The sequence below is a fragment of the Pongo pygmaeus genome, chromosome 7 (assembly GCF_028885625.2).
Source record: "Pongo pygmaeus isolate AG05252 chromosome 7, NHGRI_mPonPyg2-v2.0_pri, whole genome shotgun sequence".
In the NCBI taxonomy this organism is placed as follows: domain Eukaryota; kingdom Metazoa; phylum Chordata; class Mammalia; order Primates; family Hominidae; genus Pongo; species Pongo pygmaeus.
The window spans coordinates 104,743,914-104,771,336 of NC_072380.2; the positions used below are offsets into that span (position 1 = coordinate 104,743,914).

Below are 27,423 nucleotides of genomic sequence, written 5' to 3' on the forward strand. Positions count from 1 at the left end.
TTGAGAAAATTCTCCAAGGAAAAGCACGAAGTGCTAGAGGAATGTCTTGCGCAAAGAATCTTTCCTTAGAAATTTGGACTTAAAGAAACTGTCTCTCAGAGTAACACAGAATGGAGTATTAAGGAAGTGGCTATGGAGTTAATTTCAGTCTTTCATGTGTTTAGTAAACTCTCCAAATCTTAACTTGCAAAGGAATTGTTGCAGGCACTAGTCTGAATTCCAAAAGCCAAAGGCTTTGGCAAAGGCTTTGTGGTTTAATACATTTGGCTTTGGATGGAGTATAAGACTTCTCTAGTTCGAGTACATAGGAAGTTAGAGTGATTCCTGAACTACATATACTTTAGAAAGTAGATTTAGTAGCAGAGACCATTCAAATTCTGATTTTAATAATTCATGTGAATTCAAATGAATAGAAGATATAATTGGACATAAAATAGACAAGGATGTGAATCTCAAGGGTGCATGGCACTTAGGACTTGAGGCTAGATTCCAACTAGGAGAAAGGCTTTGAGGTAGGAATTGGGATGGTAAGATCAAAATTAAAACATTAATCCACAGAGCCGGTTAGAATGAGAGCTAACAAAAACTAAAAATGGTTGTGTGGTGTGGGACAGTCACACAAATTGGAGAGATGATATGGGGGAACCAGGAAATGAGCAGCAATGTCAATAAGACAGCATATGAGCCTAGATGAATTTTGGGGGTTCAGGACTTAACTGGGATACTGGGCTCATTTAGATATCTACAGCAGGATAAAAAGCAGACTTGTCATAAATTGCTGAGCAAATGTTGTGAGGGTACTCCAGGTTAGGCAGGGGCCTATTTACCCTTCCTGTGATCATCCTACTTTATCCTCTGCTCACTTGGTATACAGTTCACTCTGTGGGTTGCTCTATGAATGTATGGGAATGGTGAGATCTCACCCATGCAAACAAGGGCAATTACAGATCACCTTGTCCTCATGCCTCCTCGACTTAAACTCTTTCTACTGGGCTCCAGTATTTACATTGCTGCCAGCAGCTCTTCCATCACAGTGCTGCTTTGCCAATTTATCTTCCTGAGTCTGCAGTTCATGGCCTGTAACCTTCTTCTGGTGACTGGAATTACACAAGAAAATCAGGAACATTCATTTTTTACCTTTGTTGGAACCGACTGGGGTAGTGGTGGAAAGCCTCCAGTGTAGTCCTTCGACAAGCTAAGATTGAATCACTGACTGACTGTGAAAGAGCCCCCTTCTCTCATCCTCTCCTGGGCCCTGATTTTGGGCAGGTCCCCATTCACTCAGACCCCCCAGTGTTGAAGGTCAGGGTTGGGGAGAGGGACAGAAATGAGGCAGTGATGAGTGATCAAGAATTAGGATGCCCTGGAGGTCACTCACAAGTTCTCACGGAGGCTCCACTGTGACCTCCCGCATGTGAGCACCTTCCTATCTGTGGTTTCTCCCCATCTGACTGGTGCTGGGTTTGGCTAGAGGGTGACTGTAGAGTGCTCAGGAGAAGTAGCGTGCCACAGGAATCACATGTGGTCCAGCCCTCAGGTGGGAGAGAAGACCTTGTTGGCAGAGTGATGGGGGAGCGGGAATGAGGAAAGGGGAGGAGACGATCTTGGCAAAAAGTTTTTCTTTTTATTATTATTATTATTATTTTCTTTTTTAAATTATTATTATTATTATTATTATTATACTTTAGGCTCCACGGTACATGTGCGCAACATGCAGGTAAGTTACATATGTATATATGTGCCATGCTGGTGCGCTGCACCCACCAACTCGTCATCTAGCATTAGGTATATCTCCCAATGCTATCCCTCCCCCCTCCCCCAACCCCACAACAGTCCCCGAAGTGTGATGTTCCCCTTCCTGTGTCCATGTGTTCTCATTGTTCAATTCCCACCTATGAGTGAGAGTATGCGGTGTTTGGTTTTTTGTTCTTGCGATAGTTTACTGAGAATGATGATTTCCAATTTCATCCATGTCCCTACAAAGGACGTGAACTCATCATTTTTTATGGCTGCATAGTATTCCATGGTGTATATGTGCCACATTTTCTTAATCCAGTCTATCATTGTTGGACATTTGGGTTGGTTCCAAGTCTTTGCTATTGTGAATAATGCCGCAATAAACATACGTGTGCATGTGTCTTTATAGCAGCATGATTTATAGTCCTTTGGGTATATACCTAGTAATGGGATTGCCGGGTCAAATGGAATTTCTGGTTCTAGATCTCTGAGGAATCGCCACACTGACTTCCACAAGGGTTGAACTAGTTTACAGTCCCACCAACAGTGTAAAAGTGTTCCTATTTCTCCACATCCTCTCCAGCACCTGTTGTTTCCTGACTTTTTAATGATTGCCATTCTAACTGGTGTGAGATGGTATTTCATTGTGGTTTTGATTTGCATTTCTCTGATGGCCAGTGATGGTGAGCATTTTTTCATGTGTTTTCTGGCTGCATAAATGTCTTCTTTTGAGAAGTGTCTGTTCATGTCCTTCACCCACTTTTTGATGGGTTTGTTTGTTTTTTTCTTGTAAATTTGTTGGAGTTCATTGTAGATTCTGGATATTAGCCCTTTGTCAGATGAGTAGGTTGCGAAAATTTTCTCCCATTTAGTAGGTTGCCTGTTCACTCTGATGGTAGTTTCCTTTGCTGTGCAGAAGCTCTTGAGTTTAATTAGATCCCATTTGTCAATTTTGGCTTTTGTTGCCATTGCTTTTGGTGTTTTAGACATGAAGTCCTTGCCCATGCCTATGTCCTGAATGGTATTGCCTAGGTTTTCTTCTAGGGTTTTTATGGTTTTAGGTCTAACATTTAAGTCTTTAATCCATCTTGAATTGATTTTTGTATAAGGTGTAAGGAAGGGATACAGTTTCAGCTTTCTACATATGGCTAGCCAGTTTTCCCAGCACCATTTATTAAATAGGGAATCCTTTCCCCATTTCTTGTTTTTGTCAGGTTTGTCAAAGATCAGATAGTTGTAGATATGTGGCATTATTTCTGATGGCTCTGTTCTGTTCCATTGATCTATATCTCTGTTTTGGTACCAGTACCATGCTGTTTTGGTTACTGTAGCCTTGTAGTATAGTTTGAAGTCAGGTAGCATGATGCCTCCAGCTTTGTTCTTTTGGCTTAGGATTGACTTGGCGATGCAGGCCCTTTTTGGTTCCATATGAACTTTAAAGTAGTTTTTTCCAATTCTGTGAAGAAAGTCATTGGTAACTTGATGGGGATGGCATTGAATCTGTAAATTACCTTGGGAAGGATGGCCATTTTCATGATATTGATTCTTCCTACCCATGAGCATGGAATGTTCTTCCATTTGTTTGTATCCTCTTTTATTTCCTTGAGCAGTGGTTTGTAGTTCTCCTTGAAGAGGTCCTTCACATCCCTTGTAAGTTGGATTCCTAGGTATTTTATTGTCTTTGAAGCAATTGTGAATGGGAGTTCACTCATGATTTGGCTCTCTGTTTCTCTGTTATTGATGTATAAGAATGCTTGTGATTTTTGTACATTGATTTTGTATCCTGAGACTTTGCTGAAGTTGCTTATCAGCTTAAGGAGATTTTGGGCTGAGACAATGGGGTTTTCTAGATATACTATCATGTCATCTGCAAACAGGGACAATTTGACTTCCTCTTTTCCTAATTGAATACCCTTGATTTCCTTCTGTTGCCTAATTGCCCTGGCCAGAACTTCCAACACTATGTTGAATAGAAGTGGTGAGAGAGGGCATCCCTGTCTTGTGCCAGTTTTCAAAGGGAATGCTTCGTTTTTGCCTGTTCAGTATGATATTGGCTGTGGGTTTCTCATAAATAGCCCTTATTATTTTGAGATATGACCCATCAATACCTAATTTATTGAGAGTTTTTAGCATGAAGAGTTGTTGAATTTTGTCAAAGGCCTTTTCTGCATCTATTGAGATAATCATGTGGTCTTTGACTTTGGTTCTGTTTATATGCTGGATTACATTTATTGATTTGCGTATATTGAACCAGCCTTGCATCCCAGGGATGAAGCCAACTAGATCATGGTGGACAACGTTTTTGATGTGCTGCTGGATTGTGTTTGCCAGTATTTTATTGAGGATTTTTGCATCAATGTTCATCAAGGATATTGGTCTAAAATTCTCTTTTTTTGTTGTGTCTCTGCCAGGCTTTGGTATCAGGATGATGCTGGCCTCATAAAATGAGTTAGGGAGGATTCCCTCTTTTTCTATTGATTGGAATAGTTTCAGAAGGAATGGTACCAGCTCCTCCTTGTACCTCTGGTAGAATTTGGCTGTGAACCCATCTGGTCCTGGACTTTTTTTGGTTGGTAAGCTATTGATTATTGCCACAATTTCAGCTCCTGTTATTGGTCTATTCAGAGATTCAACTTCTTCCTGGTTTAGTCTTGGGAGGGTGTATGTGTTGAGGAATTCATCCATTTCTTCTAGATTTTCGAGTTTATTTGTGTAGAGATGTTTGTAATATTCTCTGATGGTAGTTTGTATTTCTGTGGGATCGGTGGTGATATCCCCTTTATCATGTTTTATTGCATCTATTTGATTCTTCTCTCTTTTTTTCTTTATTAATCTTGCTAGCGGTCTATCAATTTTGTTGATCCCTTCAAAAAACCAGCTCCTGGATTCATTTATTTTTTGGAGGGTTTTTTGTGTCTCTATTTCCTTCAGTTCTGCTCTGATTTTAGTTATTTCTTGCCTTCTGCTAGCTTTTGAATGTGTTTGCTCTTGCTTTTCTAGTTCTTTTAATTGTGATGTTAGAGTGTCAATTTTGGATCTTTCCTGCTTTCTCTTGTGGGCATTTAGTGCTATAAATTTCCCTCTACACACTGCTTTGAATGCATCCCAGAGATTCTGGTATGTTGTGTCTTGGTTCTCATTGGTTTCAAAGAACATCTTTATTTCTGCCTTCATTTCGTTATGTACCCAGTAGTCATTCAAGAGCAGGTTGTTCAGTTTCCACGTAGTTGAGCGGTTTTGAGTAAGATTCTTAATCCTGAGTTCTAGCTTGATTGCACTGTGATCTGAGAGATAGTTTGTTATAATTTCTGTTCTTTTACATTTATTGAGGAGAGCTTTACTTCCAAGTATATGGTCAATTTTGGAATAGGTGTGGTGTGGTGCTGAAAAAAATGTATATTCTGTTGATTTGGGGTGGAGAGTTCTGTAGATGTCTATTAGGTCTGCTTGGTGCAGAGCTGAGTTCAATTTCTGGGTATCCTTGTTGATTTTCTGTGTTGTTGATCTGTCTAATGTTGACAGTGGGGTGTTAAAGTCTCCCATTATTAATGTGTGGGAGTCTAAGTCTCTTTGTAGGTCACTCAGGACTTGCTTTATGAATCTGGGTGCTCCTGTATTGGGTGCATATATATTTAAGATAGTTAGCTCTTCTTGTTGAATTAATCCCTTTACCATTATGTAATGGCCTTCTTTGTCTCTTTTGATCTTTGTTGGTTTAAAGTCTGTTTTATCAGAGACTAGGATTGCAACCCCTGCCTTTTTTTGTTTTCCATTTGCTTGGTAGATCTTCCTCCATCCTTTTATTTTGAGCCTATGTGTGTCTCTGCACATGAGATGGGTTTCCTGAATACAGCACACTGATGGGTCTTGAGTCTTCATCCAATTTGCCAGTCTGTGTCTTTTAATTGGAGCATTTAGTCCATTTACATTTAAAGTTAATATTGTTATGTGTGAATCCGATCCTGTCATTATGATGTTAGCTGGTTATTTTGCTCGTTAGTTGATGCAGTCTCTTCCTAGTCTCGATGGTCTTTACATTTCGGTATGATTTTGCAGTGGCTGGTACCGGTTGTGCCTTTCCATGTTTAGCACTTCCTTCAGGAGCTCTTTTAGGGCAGGCCTGGTGGTGACAAAATCTCTCAGCATTTGTTTGTCTGTAAAGTATTTTATTTCTCCTTCACTTATGAAGCTTAGTTTGGCAGGATATGAAATTCTGGGTTGAAAATTCTTTTCTTTAAGAATGTTGAATATTGGCCCCCACTCTCTTCTGGCTTGTAGGGTTTCTGCCAAGAGATCCGCTGTTAGTCTGATGGGCTTCCCTTTGATGGTAACCCGACCTTTCTCTCTGGCTGCCCTTAACATTTTTTCCTTCATTTCAACTTTGGTGAATCTGACAATTATGTGTCTTGGAGTTGCTCTTCTCGAGGAGTATCTTTGTGGCGTTCTCTGTATTTCCTGAATCTGAATTTTGGCCTGCCTTGCTAGATTGGGAAAGTTCTCCTGGATAATATCCTGCAGAGTGTTTTCCAACTTGTTTCCATTCTCCCCGTCACTTTCAGGTACACCAATCAGACGTAGATTTGGTCTTTTCACATAGTCCCACATTTCTTGGAGGCTTTGCTCGTTTCTTTTTATTCTTTTTTCTCTAAACTTCCCTTCTCGCTTCATTTCATTCATTTCATCTTCCAGGGCTGATACCCTTTCTTCCATTTGATCGCATCGGCTCCTGAGGCTTCTGCATTCTTCATGTAGTTCTCGAGCCTTGGTTTTCAGCTCCATCAGCTCCTTTAAGCCCTTCTCTGTATTGGTTATTCTAGTTATACATTCTTCTAAAGTTTTTTCAAAGTTTTCAACTTCTTTGCCTTTGGTTTGAATATCCTCCTGTAGCTCAGAGTAATTTGATCGTCTGAAGCCTTCTTCTCTCAGCTCGTCAAAGTCATTCTCCGTCCAGCTTTGTTCCATTGCTGGTGAGGAACTGTGTTCCTTTGGAGGAGGAGAGGTACTCTGCTTTTTAGAGTTTCCAGTTTTTCTGCTCTGTTTTTCCCCATCTTTGTGGTTTTATCTACTTTTGGTCTTTGATGATGGTGATGTACAGATGGGTGTTTGGTGTGGATGTCCTTTCTGTTAGTTTTCCTTCTAACAGACAGGACCCTCAGCTGCAGGTCTGTTGGAGTACCTGGCCGGCCGTGTGAGGTGTCAGTCTGCCCCTGCTGGGGAGTGCCTCCCAGTTAGGCTGCTCGGGGGTCAGGGGTCAGGGACCCACTTGAGGAGGCAGTCAGCCCGTTCTCAGATCTCCAGTCGCGTGCTGGGAGAACCACTGCTCTCCTCAAAGCTCTCAGACAGGGACATTTAAGTCTGCAGAGGTTACTGCTGTCTTTTTGTTTGTCTGTGCCCTGCCCCCAGAGGTGGAGCCTACAGAGGCAGGCAGGCCTCCTTGAGCTGTGGTGTGCTTTGTTTACCTAAGCGAGCCTGGGCAATGGCGGGTGCCCCTCCCCCAGCCTCGCTGCAGACTTGCTGTTTGATCTCAGACTGCTGTGCTAGCAATCAGCGAAACTCCGTGGACGTATGACCCTCTGAGCCAGGTGCGGGCTATACTCTCCTGGGGCACCGTTTCCTAAGCCCGTCAGAAAAGCACAGTATTCGGGTGGGAGTGGCCCAATTTTCCAGGTGCCATCTGTCACCCCTGGAAAGGGAACTCCCTGACCCCTTGCGCTTCCCGAGTGAGGCAATGCCTTGCCCCTGCTTCGGCTGGCGCACGGTGCACTCACCCACTGACCTGCGCCCACTGTCTGGCACTCCCTAGTGAGATGAACATGGTACCTCAGATGGAAATGCAGAAATCACCCGTCTTCTGCGTCGCTCGCGCTGGGAGCTGTAGACCAGAGCTGTTCCTATTCGGCCATCTTGGCTCCTCCCCGGCAAAAAGTTTTTCTTTTCTGTAATTACAGGGAACTAGGATTTTAAAAAAAATTATTGTTATTATAATTATTCTTATTGAGAAGAGGAAACCCAGGGCTGGCAGAGGGGACTTATCTGCTTTTATCTTTCAGGTTTGACTCCTGGCACTGACTTTGATACTTGGAATTTTGAGGTTCAGGGACTTCAGAGAATTTGGCAGCACAGCATATTGGGAGAAACAGAAATTTCAGGATATGAACTGATCACCCTATTGACATGTTTCTGGAAGTGGGTGAGTGGGTTTGATTGAGAACATTTTGGGCTCGTGCACTGATGGTGGGAAAGAAAAATTCATGGCAGCACTTCTCATAATAATTCTCTCCCCTGAAAAGAAAGATTATGATAAAGAATAATTTGGGATAATAAGTAACAAGATAGAATTAGAAAAATGTTGACTTTCCTGATGACCAGTCAGAAGTGTGGCTTTTTTCACATCTTTTTCTCCTGCAGTGATCCGCTCCCAAGTCCTGCACTGCAATACCAGTCTAACTAACACTTTGTTAAATGAATTATAAGTGTGTATGTATGCATATCAAGCTATGCTCTGAGGGTAAAGCAAGTTCTAGTTTGTGGAAAAAGGATTAAATATTTCTGTTTTCTGAAAAAGAAAAATATAGAGTATCTTCCTATTGCTTCAAACCCTATACTTCAATATCCAAGGATCTCCATTAGCCCCAATGTATCTTTCACAATTCATCCCTCACTGCTTTCTCATGGGGCCTTCTATTCTAGCAAGGAAACATTTTCTTCTCCCCTCCCCTCTGTCATTTCTCCTTCTTTTATAATGTTTTTCCATTTCTTCCCCTCCAATCCAAAGCCTCTTTTTCTTTTAAACTCATATATTAAGTTTTACCTGGTACAAGAAACTTTTTTTGATTAAATTTACTTTACAGTGGTTTCAAGATTTTTCCAGAATAATCTCATAAACATGCCTGTAGCCTAAGAATTATTTACTAGTTGACTCATGTGTCTGTAGCTTTTTGCCCTAATTACAGTCTGAATTCCTGAGCAACATCCTTTACTTATTTCGTGTTTTGTTAAGCCTCAAATAGAAATGTGAATCCATAGGAGGCACTCAAATAATGCTCACTCAACAGATGAAGACATCCTCCTGTACTACTGTGATCCCATAACAGAGTGATAAGAATTGATTTTGTAAGAGAACAAATGTTTAGTTTTTATGATTCTTTGTTAACAAGGTATATATAATTTATATTGCTTGAAGTTATAGTGTACTGTCTTAGTGTGGGAATATTAGGGTAAATAATTTTACTTCTACCAACATTTTTGTTCTTAACATCTAACTACTTGTCCCATTTATTTGGGGTAAGAAGGTCTTGGGTTGCTGTTTTGGTGGTTCTGTAGTATCACAGAGACTAATGAAATTGGACTGCATGTCAACACAGGTGCATTTCAGGTTTATTCAATGTACCATCATCTTCCAAAACTAGATCTGTGGGTGGAGGAGCAGTGATTAATCTATGGAATGTTAATATAGGTATATAGATAAACAGACCTGGAATGTAAACTCCTGCAGATGCCCAGGGTTGGAACCGCTTTTTTGTACACAGATGTCTTTTTTTGTTGTTGAGTCTTTGGGTTGGCAAAAAGTTGTTGAGTGGTCTTTTATCAATGTCACTGGGGCTCTAATAACTTTTTAAGGGTGACCTGCTTCTGTGCCACAGATCTTATTTCCTTGTGTTTCAAGTCAACAGTGAGTGTTCAATTAATGACTGTTCTGCATAGTGAATGGAAAGTGTTTTGTTGAGAAGGACTTATTTTTCTTTCAAACCTGTAAGGATATGATGTGCCAGATGGTTAATTCCCATGGGTTAATGAGTGTACCTACACACTTCATGATTGAAAATATCCTTCCAACACTTTTCCCATGGTGAAAGAATGGCTATAATTTTAATTTACATTTGTATGAAGTATACATTTGCAGTTTTCTACTGATACCTGAAAAAATAGATTTTTATTATAATGTGTGAAATATATGCTACTTTAGTTATATATTATTCTGGTGTATGGGACTTAAATACTTTACAGAAATATAAGTTTTGATAAACTTTTAATATTACATTTTAATTATCACTCACATTTAACTTAGAGAGTAAGGACATAGCTTTCAATGTGTGTGTGGAAGGGGCAATTGTTAGCAGTATTCAAATGAATCATTCTTGTGTCTGTGTTTCAACAAGATTTATATTTTTAACTAAAGAAACTTCTTTACTTTGTAATGTCCAATTAATAGGCTAATAATTTATAGCCAGTTAAGAGGAAGGAAGTTCTTATAAGTTCTTATAAGGCACCAATGCTAAAATGCCCAAAGATTGGCATAGGCAAAAATTACATTTGAATCTGCTTTGAGAAAAGACCAAAATGAAAGCCATCACAATTTAAAATATTTTCAAGTAGTTGAGTAATGATAGTTTATACATAAAGCTAAGTTTATATAATATTGTATGTTTTAGGGATTCCAGGCTATAAAGTGTGAACATAAAAACCTAAGAAACCCAAAACACAAATTATACCAACACGCAATACATTTAGAGTTTTTTTTTTAAAAAAAGAAAAACATAAGTGGCCGGGCACAGTGGCTCACACCTGTAATCCCAGCACTTTGGGAGGCCAAGGCAGGCAGATCACGAGGTCAGGAGATGGAGACCATCCTGACTAACACGGTGAAACCCTGCCTCTACTAAAAATACAAAAAATTAGCTGGGCATGATGGCAGGTGCCTGTAGTCCCAGCTACCCAGGAGGCTGAGGCAGGAGAATGGTGTGAACCCGGGAGGTGGAGCTTGCAGTGAGCCGAGATTGCGCCACTGCACTCCAGCCTGGGTGACAGAGCGAGACTCTGTCTCAAAAAAAAAACAAAAAACAAAGCAAAAAAACCCATAAGAAGCAAAAATGTTTTTGGTATTTTTTTTACAGTTCCCTATAAATGACAATAATTTGTATATACACCAAAATTATATAGGCTATTAGCCACCTGTAGTTCATGCCTGCCGTGATCTCTGTAGCTGAGTAATTTACTCAAAAGTTGCATGTCTTCAAGATCAGAGATAGCTTATCTCTATGTTCCAGAATCACTTCAAGTTTTACATCCAGACTCAACTCATGACAACCTGGACTGACATCACTCCTTCTTTTGTAAGATGAGAATCATATGTCATCTTCTCATGTATTGGGGACTGGGTAGGCAAATACATCTAACTTCATTCAGGGCACCCCTGACCAAGCAATCTGTCTGTAGGAATGCTTGTTGGAGGGTTGCAGGTAACCAAGAAATGGGTAGGGTAAACTGAGGCAATTGCTGAAGATAGACAATCAGATCAAATAAATCTTGAGTATTTAAGGAAGTGTGGGATGTCAAGTTCCCACATCATTTTGCATATGTAGAGCAGGACTAACTTAAAATGATTAAAAAATTATAGCCAGTGTCTTACATATCAGAGAGTAAAAGATAATAAAGGAATAATTTGAGACAAAGTCTGAGTGGGAAAATAAATAAAAGGTATTAAGGCTTTTTAAAAACAGAAAATAGATTAACGAAGAAATTAAGTGATTCTTCTAAGCATTTTAACCTACATTAAGGGGTGTACTAAGATAATTTAATAAGATAAAGTAAAATCAAATAACGTTTAGACTAAAGCATAAGAAAAATACTTGAAGCTAGAGAACTTTAAACTTATAAAATGTCATTCAGAGCAAAATGAATGAAAATAGGTTTTTGGTATCCATTTAATATTGGACTTTCAAAAAATGATTGGTTAATAACTGGCTGAGGAGATAAAATTGGAAGTTCTGCAGTCTTTTGACTCACCTATATCTCTCATATCATGTAAGAATCAATTCACATATCTGCAAAGAGAACACATTATGATATCAATGCTTTTCTCATATTTTTACTTTGCATTTAAAACCAAAATCAGATTATGGATATATCACATTAAAAAATCCATTTCCCACTGGAGTCTGGCTATTTCACTCTAATTTTTTCAACTACTTTATTCCTCCTGTATTACATTTTACTTTTCCTTCATCTTTTTTTTTTTTTTTTTCATCTGTACATTTCTTTGCTTCATCCAGTTCAATTTACTCTGCTAATGTTTGGAAAGAATATTATAACTCAATCTTCATGTAATGGTTTATAACCTCCTGATTTGGTAATCTTTTTAAAGGCTGTTACATTGACAAGTAAATTATACTTACTTTAGCCAACTGTATGTACTTATGTCACTTTAAATTTAACTTATCACTAGTTGTCAAAATCTCCCCTGTGGCCTTTTTAATGTTCCAATGTATTTGGCAGTATATTTTTTTATTGACATTTCAATTTTGTTTTGCCGTGTGCTAAAGTTACAAAAAAAAAAAAATGACTAAAAGTTAAACCCGAGCCAACCCAGACTAAAGTTAAGTTTTAGGAGTATTCGGGAATGCATTATTTTTGTTGAATGCTTAAGCTTCTGAATCCACTAGGACTCAGAATGTATTCAATCGAGATCTGGATGCTGAACTCTGGTGGTAAGGCAGAAGAAAAGTGACAAGAAATCATCACCAAACAAGGCCGAGATTAAGATTTCCTTACCAGCTTTGTGTTTTCTTGTTTGTTTTGTTGTCAGTAAAAGAAAACCCAACTCATCTAAATATTTTGGCTTGTGAGTACTTAACATTCTCCTTTAGTGCATTAATTACTATTTTGCCTAATTGTTTGTTTTGTTTCTTATTCCATGATCAATTTATCCCAGATACTATAAATTACTTTTCACAACCTTGTCTAGTGTGATTTCTGCTATCTTCTCCTGCACCTAGTACCAGGCATGGTGCCTCCTAGAGACTCAATATGTTTAATGGCCTACATTGCTATGTCTCTTACTTGACTAACTCACACATAAACATTACCATAAATAGAAACATAGATGGCAGACTACAGATTATGATTTGTGTGTTTTTCACTTAATTTTGGAAAACACAAGCAAAGATCCTTTTGATTTGATACTTCTATTGGCTAACTATACAGCAAGCTTCTTAGAGCTGCACAGCTCAGTACAGTAGCCATTAGACAAATGTAGCTATTTAAATTTAAACTGAATGAAAATTAAATGAAATTTAAAATTCAGCTCTTCCACCACACTAGCCAAATTTCAAATGCTTAATAACTACATGTGGCTGTTGGCTACCATATTGGACAGTGCGGATTACAGAACATTTCCATCATTTCAGAAACTTCTTTTGGGCAATGCTATCTTAGAATGTTATTTTAGAAGAATACCTCAAGTGGTTAATACAAATAATAATAAAAATACAAATTTTTCTTTCGCAACGTTGTATTCCTTTAGGAAATGTCAGCTAGCTCAGATCTACATATAGGCAGTACCATTCTCAGTGCTAAATAAATCAAAATAGTGTTAAACTGACTACCACCAGAATCACAGAGTAAGATTAAAATGCCAGGAGCTATTTTTGTTAAATGACTTTGTAATGGTTCTCCTTGTTTTTTGTTCTGTCAGTCTCTATCAAGCACCAATGTCTTTAGATATCGGTTTGACCTGTATCTATGAGATTGCTGTTGGACAATGAAGAACTTCATACATATAACATGCTTTCCTGGATATTCTGTTCTCAAACGCAGAAAAAAATCATTAGGAGTATTGGGAATAGATCTCTCATCTCCTTACCCCATGTGTCTTAGCTTTGGCAGCCAAGCGTTCAAAAGGAAGTGTCCTGGTATCTGCGTCTTTGCCTGAGGAGAGATTGATTTCCCAGTTTAGATTCATATCAGAAAGTTATGCTTCCTGCCAAAAGGATATTTAAAAACTCCACCCTCCCTGCTTCACAAAGAGAGAAAACAGATCACCCAGAACCCAGACAGTAGATAACAAACAGATCACTCTAATTAGAAAAAAAGAGGCAGCATAGAACAAACACTGCCCAACTACCTCTGGGCAGTAAGAAGAGTGAGACTTTAAGAGGCCTCTCATTCATGCCCTTAAAATAACCTTTTAATAAGTTATACAGAAACATAAGATTAAGGGCCTCCATAGGAAAAAATGACTTTCAATTACAGACCAGCAAAAGCCTGGAAAAGTGTGAGATATTAAAAAGAACATCCAGAAGGTACCAGAACATAACCTGTTCATTTTGCCAGATGAGCTGAAGAGTTTTCACAAAGTCTTGGTGAGGAGGAACTGGAAGTTGGTATCAGAATCTCACTGTTTTGTTGTTTATACTTATGTTACCATTTCTAAAATGTTCTGCAGAACTGTTAACTACTACAGGAGAAAGTTTCCACAGTTAATAATGTTAGGAAATATTGGATTAAATAAGATTAAATAAGTTTCAAAAATAATTATAAACTTATCAAGATTTACTATGCTAATGTGTGTTGCAATTCTCTACAAAGCTGTGGAAGAGATAAAATATTTCTTAAGCTTCTGTAATAAGTATTTGGAAATTTGGATAAAGCCCCAAGGCAGGAAACAATTCGTGTTAAGTTGTTTCATATTATTGAGAGTAGTGACTAAACATATCGCCACAGGACTTAAGGGGTAACAACAAGATGATGATGATGATAATGTGACCATTTAATGAATGCTTACAAAATTCTTATAACAGTGCCTTGTGCGTAGTAAGTGCTCAAAAGTAATTGCTACTATTATTTTGGGGTCTGATGGGGCTGTAGGAATAAAAGACACACTGAGACACTCTAGGCCAAGCAGAAGTAAGTATGCTGCATAAACCCAGATGACATGAAGTCAAAGGTCACAGAGGGGCCTCACAGAGCCTGGAGGATCTGCTCATGCCTCAGCCAGTAATAATGGGAATGTCCCTTCCCACAGGTGAGGCTGAATGAAGGACATGGATCCCTCAAAGGATTAATTATGAAATAGTGATCAATGGTAGTGTAGCTGACTGGTGAGGAAACAAGCCAGAGGCTGCATCAAGAGGTGAGCTAGAGGACTATGGAAGTGGTAAATCTTGAAATCAAAATTAAACTCAGCTCTTGGCAGTAGTGAACAAGCTCTCACGTTGTGATTTCAATATTGAAGCAAAATAAGCACTTCAGTATTTTCGTATTTATTTATCCAATACTAAAATAGCACAAGAAAAAAATCAAATAGAATCTCCATCATTTTCAACTGTGATTTCTCAGTTACTATTGCACTTGATAAGGAGTCTGTCCAGGGCACAGTCTTTGAGGCCTGAGTTCCCTGAGTGAGCAGAGCTTCCTCAGGGAGGATGACCAAGGAAGCGTGTTTTGGTTAAGATAAATATTATTAAAGGAGGAATGAACGAGGCCCTAAAAACCAGAACCAGTCTCTAACAGGAAAAACCAAGTGAAACGACATGACTTTTCTCTTTTTAATGGCTGTGTAGTATTCTATGGTGTGTATGTACCACACTTTCTTTTTTCTTTTTCTTTTTCTTTTTTTTTTTGAGACAGAGTCTTGCTCTGTTGCCCAGACTGGAGTGCAGTGGCACTATCTCTGCTCACTGCAAGCCCCACCTCCCAGGTCCACACCATTCTCCTGCCTCAGCCTCCTGAGTAGCTGGGACTTCAGGTGCCCACCACCATGCCTGGCTAATTTTTACCACACTTTCTTTAACCCATTCACTGTTGATGGGCATGTAGTTTGATTACATCTTTGGTTTGTGAATAGTGCTGTGATGAACATAAAAGTACATGTGTCTTTTTGGTAGAACAATTAGTTTTCCTTTGGGTAATCCTAAGCAAATTAATAGAGGAACAGAAAATCAAATACTGCATGTTCTCACTTACATGTGAGGGCTAGACATTGGGTACACATGGACATAAAGATGGGAACAATAGACATGGGGACTACTAGAGAAGGAAGGGAAGGAGGAGGGTGTGAGTTGAAAAACTACCTATTGGGTACTATGCTCATCACCTGGGTAACAGGATCAGTATTCCAAACAACATACCCGTGTAACACCTATACGTGTAACTTCTGAATCTAAAATAGAAGTTGAAGTTATACAAAGAAAAAAAAGCAAGTAAAGCAGAAGGGCCCTGAGGGAATTCAGCTCTGGAATAAATGAAGATTTTGGGCCTCATGAGAAGGTTGAGAATTGGGCCCAAGAAACTTCATCTCCATGTTCCTCCTCTCCTAACTCACCAAACATATTTTCCCTCCTGCTTTCAGTATTCTCTCCTACCTCCACGCTAAAACCACTCCATCAGAGACCTTGGAATTGATGGTGGCCCAAATTAACTCTGGGGAAATAAAAGTGAATTATAAACATGAAAGATTCCCAATTAACCTAAGAAATGGAAATTAAAATAATAAGATAACCCAAAAAGATTTTAAACACATGAGGGATCCATGGATCTATTTATTTGATATGTTCAGAATACTTTCAAAATGAGGGCAAATTTCTTGGAATCAAAACATTACTGTAGCATTGATTCTGTGGTTAAGGCTCTTGGCATACATAATTTGGGTTTTAGATTTCTCAATATACAGAAAATATAACATGGTACCAATAAGAATAATGATATTTTGGGACTTAAAAATAACATGAATATAGAACAGTAAAAATGAGTGTTGCAGTTGCTTCCACAACTATCACTGGATAATCATTGAGTAAATGGTAAAGTCCTTCTCTGTATTTTCTGTAATATTCTTGTGCTTTGTAACAGTTATCTCTTGCTGCATAATGAACCAACCCAAGCCATGGTATCTAAAAATGTCAACAAATTATTGCTTGTATTGATTGGGTAGTTCTTTTGCCATAATTGCCTAGTTCATACATGAGCTACAGTTGAGACAGACGAGCTGGCTGGTTTTCTGTTTTGATATTGTCTGGAGAAAAAGAACAAAGGCCCCTTAACTCAAGTTGTATCTTACTTCATCTACAGCCAATCAGCGTCAAAGGCTCAAGAAACTATTAATCACAAGTTCCTGGTTTTGGGGCTAGGGACTTCACCGAGGCCCTGAATGCACAGCTAGGCTTAAGCTTCAACTCATAGTGATCCTTTTTTTCTCATTTTAATGCTAAAAATCATGCTCAGAGGTGGAGATTTAAAATGTTAATGTTACATGAATTGTATGAAGAAGCATGTAAAGCCACTGTGCAAGTGCTAGAGAAATCCCTCCTATCCATGCCCCAATGAAATAGTTTTCTGTAGAATAGGCCCTATAAAACTAACACATATTCTACCCTGAGGAATCAGCCTCCCTTCTTTACCTTTCATGGTGCTGTCTTCCCCTGTGCACCAGCTAAATGAAGCTTTCTCTTTTTCTTTGCTGCTGTGGCTGGTGATCTCTCTTGATTTCTATCCCGGGAGATTACAAGAACACCAGTAACAGACTTAGTGTGGGGGATCAGGCTAAATGGCTGAGATGGTTGTAATGGTTTGGACTCTCTCCACATGGCCTCATGTCCCTGGAGTCTTCACAGTATGGTGGTCCCAGGTTCCAAGGCAGCAAGGGTAGAAGGTAGAAGATCTTTTCAGGTAAAAGTCTGGAAGTCATACAGCATCACTTCCACCACATTCCATTAATCAAAGAGGTCACAAACCCAGCCCAGATTCAAGATGGGGGAAATAGACTCTACTCAATGAGAGAGAGGTGGCAAAGCTAGAGTCACATGTTTAACAAGAAAGGGACTTTGTGGTCATCTTTGCAAATAATCTGCCACAGTCCCTAAGTCATTACTGAGGAGTCAGAAGAGGACTCAGTGTAGTCATAAGCCTTTTTTTTCTGAAGAATAATTTTGCCTCTGTTTATCCTCAAAACTTGGAGCTTTAAACATTTGGACCTCCATGGATCCATTTACTTGATAATGTTGACTATAATCTTTATAATCTCTATCTTGATGTATAAGTGGTAGAACAGTACTATACATCTGTATCTGGGAGGTAGGTGATTTTCTGCAGAGATTGAGCTGGGTTTTTATTAATAAATTGACTTTCAATTTTGTGATTTGTGAACTTAAAAGGAATAGTTTCCATCTATCTTGTTTGTGCAAAATATAATCTTTGCAATCAACAAAGAAGCCAGCATATTTTAATTCTAAAATTGTTTTAATTATTATCTAATTATGTCAACATTATTGCCATTGTGGGCTTGGAGATTTTAGTTCCATAGAGCAAAATACAGTTGATGTTTATATTTTAATTCCTTTTATTGTTTGTGTTCCAAATGTACAAACAGGCAGTAAAATACTGACAAGTTCCTATGCCTGTGACTGCATTTCTTCAGAAGTCAGGACACTAAATAGAAAAATGTGTTGATAAATAGAAGGCTTTATTAGTTTAGATGACACTTCTGGATTTCTGTAGGAAAAAAAAACAAGCCCATAAATCTGATCATGAAATCTACTACGGTAGTCTATCATTTAGAAGGTGTTTTGCTAATGGTGGTATCACATGATCCTCTCTTAAAATTCTCCCTCTCCTCTTTTATTCTCTTGAGGATAAACAGGTAGAAATCAAGTTGTAGTGTGTATAATTATTAATTCCTGAGTGAAAAAAAGATGGAGGCCTGAGAAAGAATGAAAATGCCCTATTCATTCTGCATGTACTGACCCCATCTCTTATGTTGTTTACATTCTTCTTGCTTTCTGGAGACCATCAGGCCTAACTCCGTTACTTAATATTGAGTCTTCAAAGTTTCCAACAAAACTAATTCAGTGAGTTAGACTTCCCTTCCTGGAAACATCTTTGATTATCTTAAAACATTTTTTAAAAATTACAGGAATCTATAACTGAATGTACAATGTGATGAGAAGGATAATAATAGTAGTGTAATTGTATGTCTCACTCATCCATACAACAAATATTTATTGAGTATATCCCTTATTCCAGGTGCTTTGCTAAGTATTGAGGATACAGAAAAAGAATATGTCCTGTTTATTTCTTCTAAAGAACCCTCTATATCAGGAGTCAACAAGCATTTTCTGTAAAGGACTGGATTGTAAATATTTTACAATATTTACAATATTCTCTGTTACAAGCACTCAACTTCATCTGTATAGTACAAAAGCAGCCTTAGAAAATACATAAGTGAACTGATGCGACTGTCTTCCCACAAAATTGTATTTACAGAAACAGGTGGTGGACTGCGTTTTGCCCCTGGGCTGTAGTTTGCTGACCGCCTGTTTTATGTAACTGAGGGACATATAATTTAAGATTAGTAAAGTGTTATAATTAATATGCTAGTAATAAGTATAGAGGCATGAAGGAGAAAGTGCCAGTTCTCAGGGTAAAATGTGATCTAGAAAAACTTGGTAAGAAAGATGAGTAGGTTTCTGTGAAGTATACTGGGAAAAGACCAGACAGCCTAATGTTTCCGTTTGGGATGACTGGGCCACAGGATGTAACCACAGTGTTACTATGCCAATCATGGAATTTTTAAGCTCCAAGGAACCCTAAAGTTCTTCTAACCTAATTACTCATAAATTCAGTGATCCTTTTATAACATTCCAGAAAGAATTTGTGAAAATAAGGTAAAGATCAGTAGCACTGCGTGCTTTGACTTTGTGTATTTCAAGTATTTATTAAAAGAAAAGCTTTTATAGCAAATAGTTAAATTGCCTATGTTAGCTCATTTATGTCAAGCAACCACCAGCGCCAAAACTGTCAGGCCTCTGAGCCCAAGCTAAGCCATCATATCCCCTGTGACCTGCACGTATACCTCCAGATGGCTTGAAGCAAGTGAAGAATCACAAAAGAAGTGAAAAAGGCCTTTTCCTGACTTAACTGATGACATTCCACCATTGTGATTTGTTTCTGCCCCACCTTAACTGAGCGATTAACCTTGTGAAATTCCTTCTCCTTGCTCAGAAGCTCCCCCACTAAGCACCTTGTGACCCCCACCCCTGCCCAAAAGAGAACAACCCCCTTTGACTATAATTTTCCACTACTCACCCAAATCCTATGAAACAGCCCCACCCCATCTCCCTTCACTGACTCTCTTTTCAGACTCAGCCCACCTGCACCCAGGTGATTAAAAAGCTTTGTTGCTCACACAAAGCCTGTTTGGTGGTCTCTTCACATGGATGAGCATGAAAATAACATTCCCATCAATCTTTCTTTTCACTCTCTACATGCTGCTGTATGCCCTGATCTCTCTTCATAGGCTTAGACTTCCATGGTCATTCACTTCATAGGAGGTGAAAATTCAGGTTTGTGGAGCCTAAGGCGTATACCTATGGAGATTTCTTTATAAAAAGTAAAAGTATGAGTACAAATTTGTTAGCTTAGCTTTGGAGACCTTGGAAGGAACCTGTACAGTGAGGAGCCCAGAAACTTAAAGCTTATCAGCTTTGTGGCAAATTTGCATCTGCCTAACAGATAGTGTGATGGTTAATATTAAGGGTCAACTTGATTGGATTGAAGGATGCAAAGTATTGTTTCTGGGTGTGTCTGTGAAGGTGTTGCTGAAGAAGATTAACATTTTAGTCAGTGGACTGGGAGAGGCAGACCCACCCTAAATCTGGGTAGGCACCATCTAATCAGCTGCTAGCACAGCCAGAATAAAAGCAGGCAGAGGAACATGGAAGGACTAGACTGGCTAAGTCCTCTGATCTCCATCTTTCTCCATGCTGGATGCTTCCTGCCCTTGAACATCACAAGTTCTTCAGCTTTTGGACTCTTGGACCTACACCAGTGGTTTGCCAGCAGCTCTTGGGCCTTTGGCCACAGACTGAAGCCTGCACTGTTGGCTTCCCTGCTTCTGAGGTTTGGAACTAGGACTGACTTCCCTGCTCTTCAGCTTGAAGACGGCCTATTGTGGGACTTCACCTTGTGATCGTGTGAGTCAATACTCCTTAATAAACTCCCTTTCATATATACATCTATCCTATTAGTCTTGTCCCTCTAGAGAACCCTGACTAATCAGATAGCAATCTAATTTTCCAAGTTGGATTGAGCCGTACATATCTAAAAAGAAGCCCATAATCTTTCACCTCAAAATTGGAGCCTATGTTTTCTATATAGCATTTGAAAAATCTAGGGGATGCTAAGAGTCATCCAACACATCGATCTTTCACTTACACTGACATACCACCAACACCAAGTCCTATAGATTTTATCTCCCAAATAGTTCAGGTATCTATCCCCAGCATCTTCACCACTGCCACTTCAAGTCTCTTTATTCATTCCCCACTCCAGTTTTGCCACTTTCAACACACCCTTCTGATTGTCGCCAGAATAATCTTTCTAAAATGCAAATCTAATTAGATTACTCCTCTCCCTCAAACATTTCAGTAGCTCTCTGTGGTCTCATGAAAAACAATTAAGGATGTACTAACTCTTCCATGATCCATCTTTTCTGTGCCTCCTAATTCTATCTTTCTTCAAGGACTCAAAAGAAGTATTTATTCTAGCCTCAAAATACAATGTCATTCTGTGCTTAAAATTTGTTCAGAATTTCTTCATTCCCTTAGGAAGAAAAAACCCATGAAAATTTCTTTGCATAGTGTTCAAGAACTTCCATGAGGTGGCCTCCACTGATTTGTTCACCCTTATCTCTCTCCAAGCCTCCAAACATATCATTTCTCTCAGGCTTCCATGACCCACACATGCTATTTATGCTTCCTGACACACCTTCTTCCTCTTGTCCACCTGGTTCATCATTACATTCTTCAAGTCTTATCTCATTATTACTCCACATCCCCTGAGTTCTTTGAGGCAAAGTAAGGTGTGATTCTCTTCTACATTCTGTCTAGGTGTCCAGTAAAACTATTATTTCATAATACTTACTTGAAAATCTCTCTCTTTTGTACAATCTAGATATAAACTCCTTTAGGAGAAATCATAACTTTTAATTTTTAAATTCCCCCTTTTCCTGAACAACATTTCACACAGAGTAGCAAACAAGACACATTCCTTAAATGAACAAATGAATGCATAGATTTGAATACCAAAAAAAGCATACACATATCAACCACTCATAACAGTACAAATTTCTATGAAAAAAAAATCCTGGTTTCTGTACATTAAAATAATTTTTAAAAATTCTATTTCCATGCCTATTGTAGCATTATTCACAAGAGCCAAGATATGGAATCAGCATAAGTGTGCATTGATGGATAAATAAATAAATAAAATAATATAAGTATATATACACCACATACACACACACACACACACACACACACACACACACACACACTGGAATATTATTCTGCCTTAAAAAAGAAATCCTATTTGTGATAGCCTGGATAAAACTGAAGGGCATTATACTAGATGAAATAAGCCAGGTACAGAAAGACGAATAATGTGTGATCTCAATTATGTGAAATCTATGAGTTGAATCATAGAAGCAGAGAGTAGACTTGTGGTTGCCAGGGATCTGGGGGCTGGGGGAAACTGGAAGATGGTCAAAGTATATAAAGTTTCACTTACACAGGATGAATTAAATTCTGGAGCTCTAATGAACATCATGGTGGCTATAGTTAATATTACTATACTGTATACCTGAAATTTGCTAAAAGAGATCTTAAATGTTCTCCCCATAAAAGAAAATGTTATTAGGTGAGGTGATAGATATGTTAATTAGCTTGATCATGGTAATCAATTTCACTATGTATAGGTATATTAAAATAGTATATGGCTTAAATATATATAATTTTTATTTTCCAATTATACCTTGATAAACCTGGGTGTGCGGTGAGGAGAGCTCCTTGTCATTTCACTGTGAGATTTGTCATATATACAGTCCTTCTAAGTCATTTGCAATCTTCCATAATTTGTTCCAGAAGAAGCCAGTGTCACTTGAATGCTGAAGCCTTAATCAAGGACATTCCTTCATTATGTTAGTATTAGTTCAACAGTTAACAGTCTGAAATCAATGCAACTGGAAAACATTTCACCATCCACTGACATGCAATTTATTTTCTTTTTATTCTAAGAATGGAAAAGAGAGAAAGGAAAGGATCCAAATACACCTGGCTTGATTAGTCAGGACTTGGGCAGACTTCCTTGTTGATCTTAGTTTCAAATGTTAAGGTATATTTGGTCTGTCTTATTACTGGAGTAGCCATTGACCCTCGCCAGTCCTGTCTCGAAGATTTGCTTCTTCCAGTTTAGATGTGTTTCTATTTTCTATTATTGTCTTCATCTTTTTACTACAGCCTCTCTTCTTAAAATAAAAATCTTCCCTCACTTTACACTATAATTGGTGCATCCTTGGCATTTTGTGTGACTGCTGGAATAAGCAGCTGACATTCTGGTTACCTGCATTTCATCAGAAACGATGCAGTGGCATGGCAAGCTCATGAGAAGGAGGGGAGATAAAGGTCATGCTTCTCAAAGTGGGATCCTCATCTCAGACATTGGAACCACTTGGGATGCTCATGGAACATTCAAATTCTTGGACACAACTAAATCACAATCTTAATTTACCCACCAACCCAAAAGATTCTTTTCTAAAACACTTTATTTTTTTTTTAAAGTTTTATTTTTTTTTTTAACTTTTAGGTTCAGGGGTATATGTGGTTTGTTCTTTAGTTAAATTGTGTGACACAGCGGTTTTGTGTACAGATTATTTCATCACCCAGGTGATAACTGCAATATCCAATAGGTAGTTTTCTGATCCTCACCCTCCCATGCTGAAATAGGTCACAGTGTCTGTTATTCTCTTCTTTCTGTCCACATGTACTCAATGTTTAGCTCCCACTTTTAAGTGAGAACATGCAGTATTTGATTTTCTGTTCCTGCATTAGTTTGCTAAGGGCAATGGCCTCCAGCTCCATCTATGTTGCTGCAAAGGACATGAACTCCTTCTTTTTTGTGGCTGGGTAGAATTCCATGGTGTATATGTGCCTCATTTTCTTTCTTTCTTTTTTTTTTTTTTGAGGCAGAATCTCATCCTGTTGCCCATGCTGGAGGGCAGTGGCACATTCTCGGCTCACTGCAAGCTCCGCCTCCCAGGTTCATGCCATTTTCCTGCCTCAGACTCCCGAGTAGCTGGGACTACAGGTGCCTGCCACCAGGCCCGGCTAATTTTTTTTTTTTTTGTATTTTTGGTAGAGACGGAGTTTCACCATGTTAGCTAGGATGGTCTCGATCTCCTGACCTTGTGATCCACCCACCTCAGCCTCCCAAAGTGCTGGGATTACAGGCATGAGCCAACACGCCTGGCCATGTGCCTCATTTTTTTATCCGGTCTACCATTAATGGGCATTTATGTCGATTCCTTGTCTTTGCTATTGTGACTAGTGCTAAGATGAACATATACACGTATTAGTTTCAATGGCAGAATGATTTGTATTCTTTTGGCAGAATACAAATCATTCTGCCATTAAAACTAATGGTAGAATGGTAATTCTGCTTTAAGCTCTTTAAGAAATCACCACATTGCTTTCCACAATGACTGAACTAATCCTAAGCAGACAGAAATTTGAGAACGTGTGCATCATGATATCTTTTTAAAGTATAATATTGAGAGTTTTAACATAACTTTTGGCTAAGAAGAATTAAACAATGAACATCATGAAGATGCTTATAAACCTGCAGGCTAGTGAATTTCATTAGATTGTACATGTCTTGAAGGAAAAAAAAACAATCTTACATCATCTATACTCAATAACATCTAGAAAAATATCTTCAATATCAGAGTGCCTCCAAAAATAGACATTGAATTAAATCATATTTTGATTCAGTAATGGTGAAAAGCAGAAAATTCAGGCAAGGCTCTTACCATTTAGACATTAGATTCTTGTTCTGGTCCTAAAGGAAGTTCCTATAATCAATTAGCATTGTCTAAGAACATAGATATTCCATCAAGTTCTAGCCCCAAGATTAATTTGCATGTGTAATTTAGACAATTTTATGGTATTTCTGTGCCTCGAGGTTTTCATCTCTCAAATGGGAAGCATACCCTCAGAAATTCCTATTTCAGGAGGTTGCTGTAAATATAAAATATGACATGATATGGAAAAACAGTTTGACAAAATAGCCTTTCTTCACATACATTTTATAATAAAATTGGTACAAAAGTATCATTAACTTGTTTTTCTTTTACTCAGTAATATTTAGTTAATTGGATGCTTGTTTAAAATCTATAAATCTTTTTTCCTCATTTAGGCACTCAATAATTATCTCCTTAATGAGTAAATCATGTGATGTTCAACCCATTTCCTGTAAAATGTGCAGCCTTTCTAAACTGTTATTTTGAGAATTATTTCAATTTTAGAAAACACGCTTTTACTTTGTTAGTATGTAGCTAATTTGTTTTATCACGACAGTAGCAACATTTAAAAAAATTATTCACCCCCATTAGGATTAAATATCAAACTTATGATTTTGTAGTTACTCTATTATGAGTGAATATAGACACTCACCATGTGATAGTTCTTATATTTCAGTTTTTATCTTACATTTTATTTTTCTATGGGTGTTTACTTATTTTCCTGTTTCCCTTCAGTCTCCTATATTTTTCCCAGGATGAAGCTGGAGAGAATCCAATATTATGTCTTGTGTCTGCTGAGGATCACAGTTTTTTCTGTTTGGAGTCTGGACATTTCCTAACCGCCTTCACATTTGTGATCTATGGGGGATGGAAAAGAGAAGGGAGGAAAGGGATTCGTGAGAAGGAGGAGGAAGCACAGTATGGCTTTCATGTAGCCCCTAGTCAGGTTCGTTTGTTCATTCAAGGCCCCTGCCTTCTGACCTCACCTCTCACAATGAGGAAGGGAGAAATTTGTTAGCAAATTTCTATTCTTGCCTTTTCCTGGGGAACCCCAGCATTGGAAGGGATGCAATTTGTGCATTGAGCTCTACCCTCAATCAGGTCACTGTGGGTAATCTGATAAATAAGAAATGTCACTGGCAATGGAGCTAAGCATCTTACTTGTCACCTGCACTGCACTGAGAGAAAGAAGAAAAGCTAAGTTTTATTAATTTGGTGTTATCCAATATATACCCTGCTAAGGAGTTTAAATATTGTTGCCACTCTGTGAAGAGCTGTTGTTACTTCTTGATGGTTAAAGAGATAATCTGAGCTCAAACTTTAATCAACTTGCCGAAGCCACACAGCTACTAAGAAACACAATTGAAATTAAACTACATCTAAGAACTGAAATTAAACTCAGTGTTAAATGATTCAAAATTCATAAATGTATACAAACTTTCCAAAATGGCCCAAGTAAGCCAACTTAGCGAATAAACTGTTAATAGGCACTGACCAAGAGTCCAGGGGTCTCTCTTACATTTAAAGCTCACGTGCTGTACAACAGAGCTTGTCAATGTCAGTGGTCTTTGGATTATTGAATATGTTTTCCATTTTAGGGGAGGTCACGATATTACATCCAGATGCTGTTTTTATATTATATTTAATACTCAAATATTATTAAGCTGTATGTTACTATGCCTAGTGAATACTGCAGTTTATGTGTATCTAATACCACTGCCCCCAAATCATATTCAATTCACTATACTTCTAGGGGTGAATTCAATTTTAAAACCCTGTGCCAGTGTAGACACTTCTTTTGTTTCCAGTCTCCTGATCCTCATGCTCGTTGGTCCTAGAGTTAGCAATGTATACTTAATGACTAATGGAAAACAAGAATAGGACTGATGACATGGAAGGGAATATTTTTTCTTATGCATGTTTAAGTCCTACAGAAAGCAATGAAGTACATAGTGTTATATCATTTAGACTGTGTTTAAGGCTGGCCCTTGGAAAAATAACAAGGGGATGAAACTTGCCTTTCAGTACCCTAAGCTCCCACTTTCTGAATTCTTTGTACCATTCTATACCACACATTGTTATTCTTAATGACCATGCATGTTAACAGCCAAATGAATTAATCTCTAATGGTTGAAGTTCATCGATAAGAGAATGGTGAAGGACACATTAGGGGGCAGGTTCCAAAATCATAGCATGCTGCTAGGTTTCTACTATTTATGAGAAAGAGTGGCCCCTGGAATGTGCCTCACACAGCCCTAGAGGTATCGTCTCACACTTAATAGAAAGTATATGCTGAGATACCAGGCAGAAACAGTGAAACAATTCTGTGAAACATGAAACCAGGCTAATAGGATGACTGGTGTTCACATCCAGCAAAGCTAAAGAGACAAAGGCTCCTCTCATGTTGGTTCTGATTGTTGAGACACTCAGAGTTATCAATTTATAGTATAAGCTAGCCATGCTATCAAATATGCAGGAGGAGAAACTCCTACATTTTTTTCCAAATTTTCCTCTTCTTACCAAGATAAGAACAGAAATTCTATTAGTTCAAGGTCTTCTATTAATATTCTGGAATAAGCAGGCAGAATTTTGAAAGGTTCTATAAACCTTTAAATTGCCATTAGCTAATCAGAATCATTGTTCAGTGATTATTATCTTTTATTAAATGACCACTGAATCAGAATGTTCACACTGCTTTTCAATTAAAATGTAGAATAGCCAGAAATGACTCAATAGCGTACAGTGCAGCAGCAATATGACCCACTGAAGCAGCCATTACCCAGAGGTAATTGACCACTTAAGAACTTAAGTTAACTTCTTGATGCAGCCAGTTATTTCTCCTAATGTCATTTCTACATCAGGAGAGGCTTTTCCTACAGAAAGAGCACTCATAAACAATATACCCTGCAATAGGGCGTTCAAGATAAAAACTGCGCATGATTTTTAAAATTCCATCAAAGCATGATGCTATTTTTTCCCCTATCATTTGTTAGGAATTCATACAATATCCTAGAGGAATAGAATAACGAAGGGGACAGCAAAATAAAGCCAACATGGATAGC

The 27,423-nt window shown here is 38.3% G+C and overlaps 1 long non-coding RNA gene across 2 annotated transcripts; it reads right to left on the reverse strand.

The window, feature by feature from the left end:
• Positions 1-365: 365 nt before the first annotated feature.
• Positions 366-16,992, reverse strand: LOC134740120 (uncharacterized). 2 transcript variants are annotated; one of them, XR_010127359.1, is made up of 6 exons: positions 16,911-16,992; positions 13,833-13,972; positions 13,379-13,443; positions 11,524-11,561; positions 1,379-1,532; positions 366-1,097 (listed from the first exon to the last, which is right to left on the reverse strand). It is a non-coding gene; the product is annotated as an uncharacterized LOC134740120 (long non-coding RNA). The 2 variants fall into 2 exon arrangements; XR_010127358.1 differs by having other exon boundaries at positions 1,379-1,551.
• Positions 16,993-27,423: the final 10,431 nt, after the last annotated feature.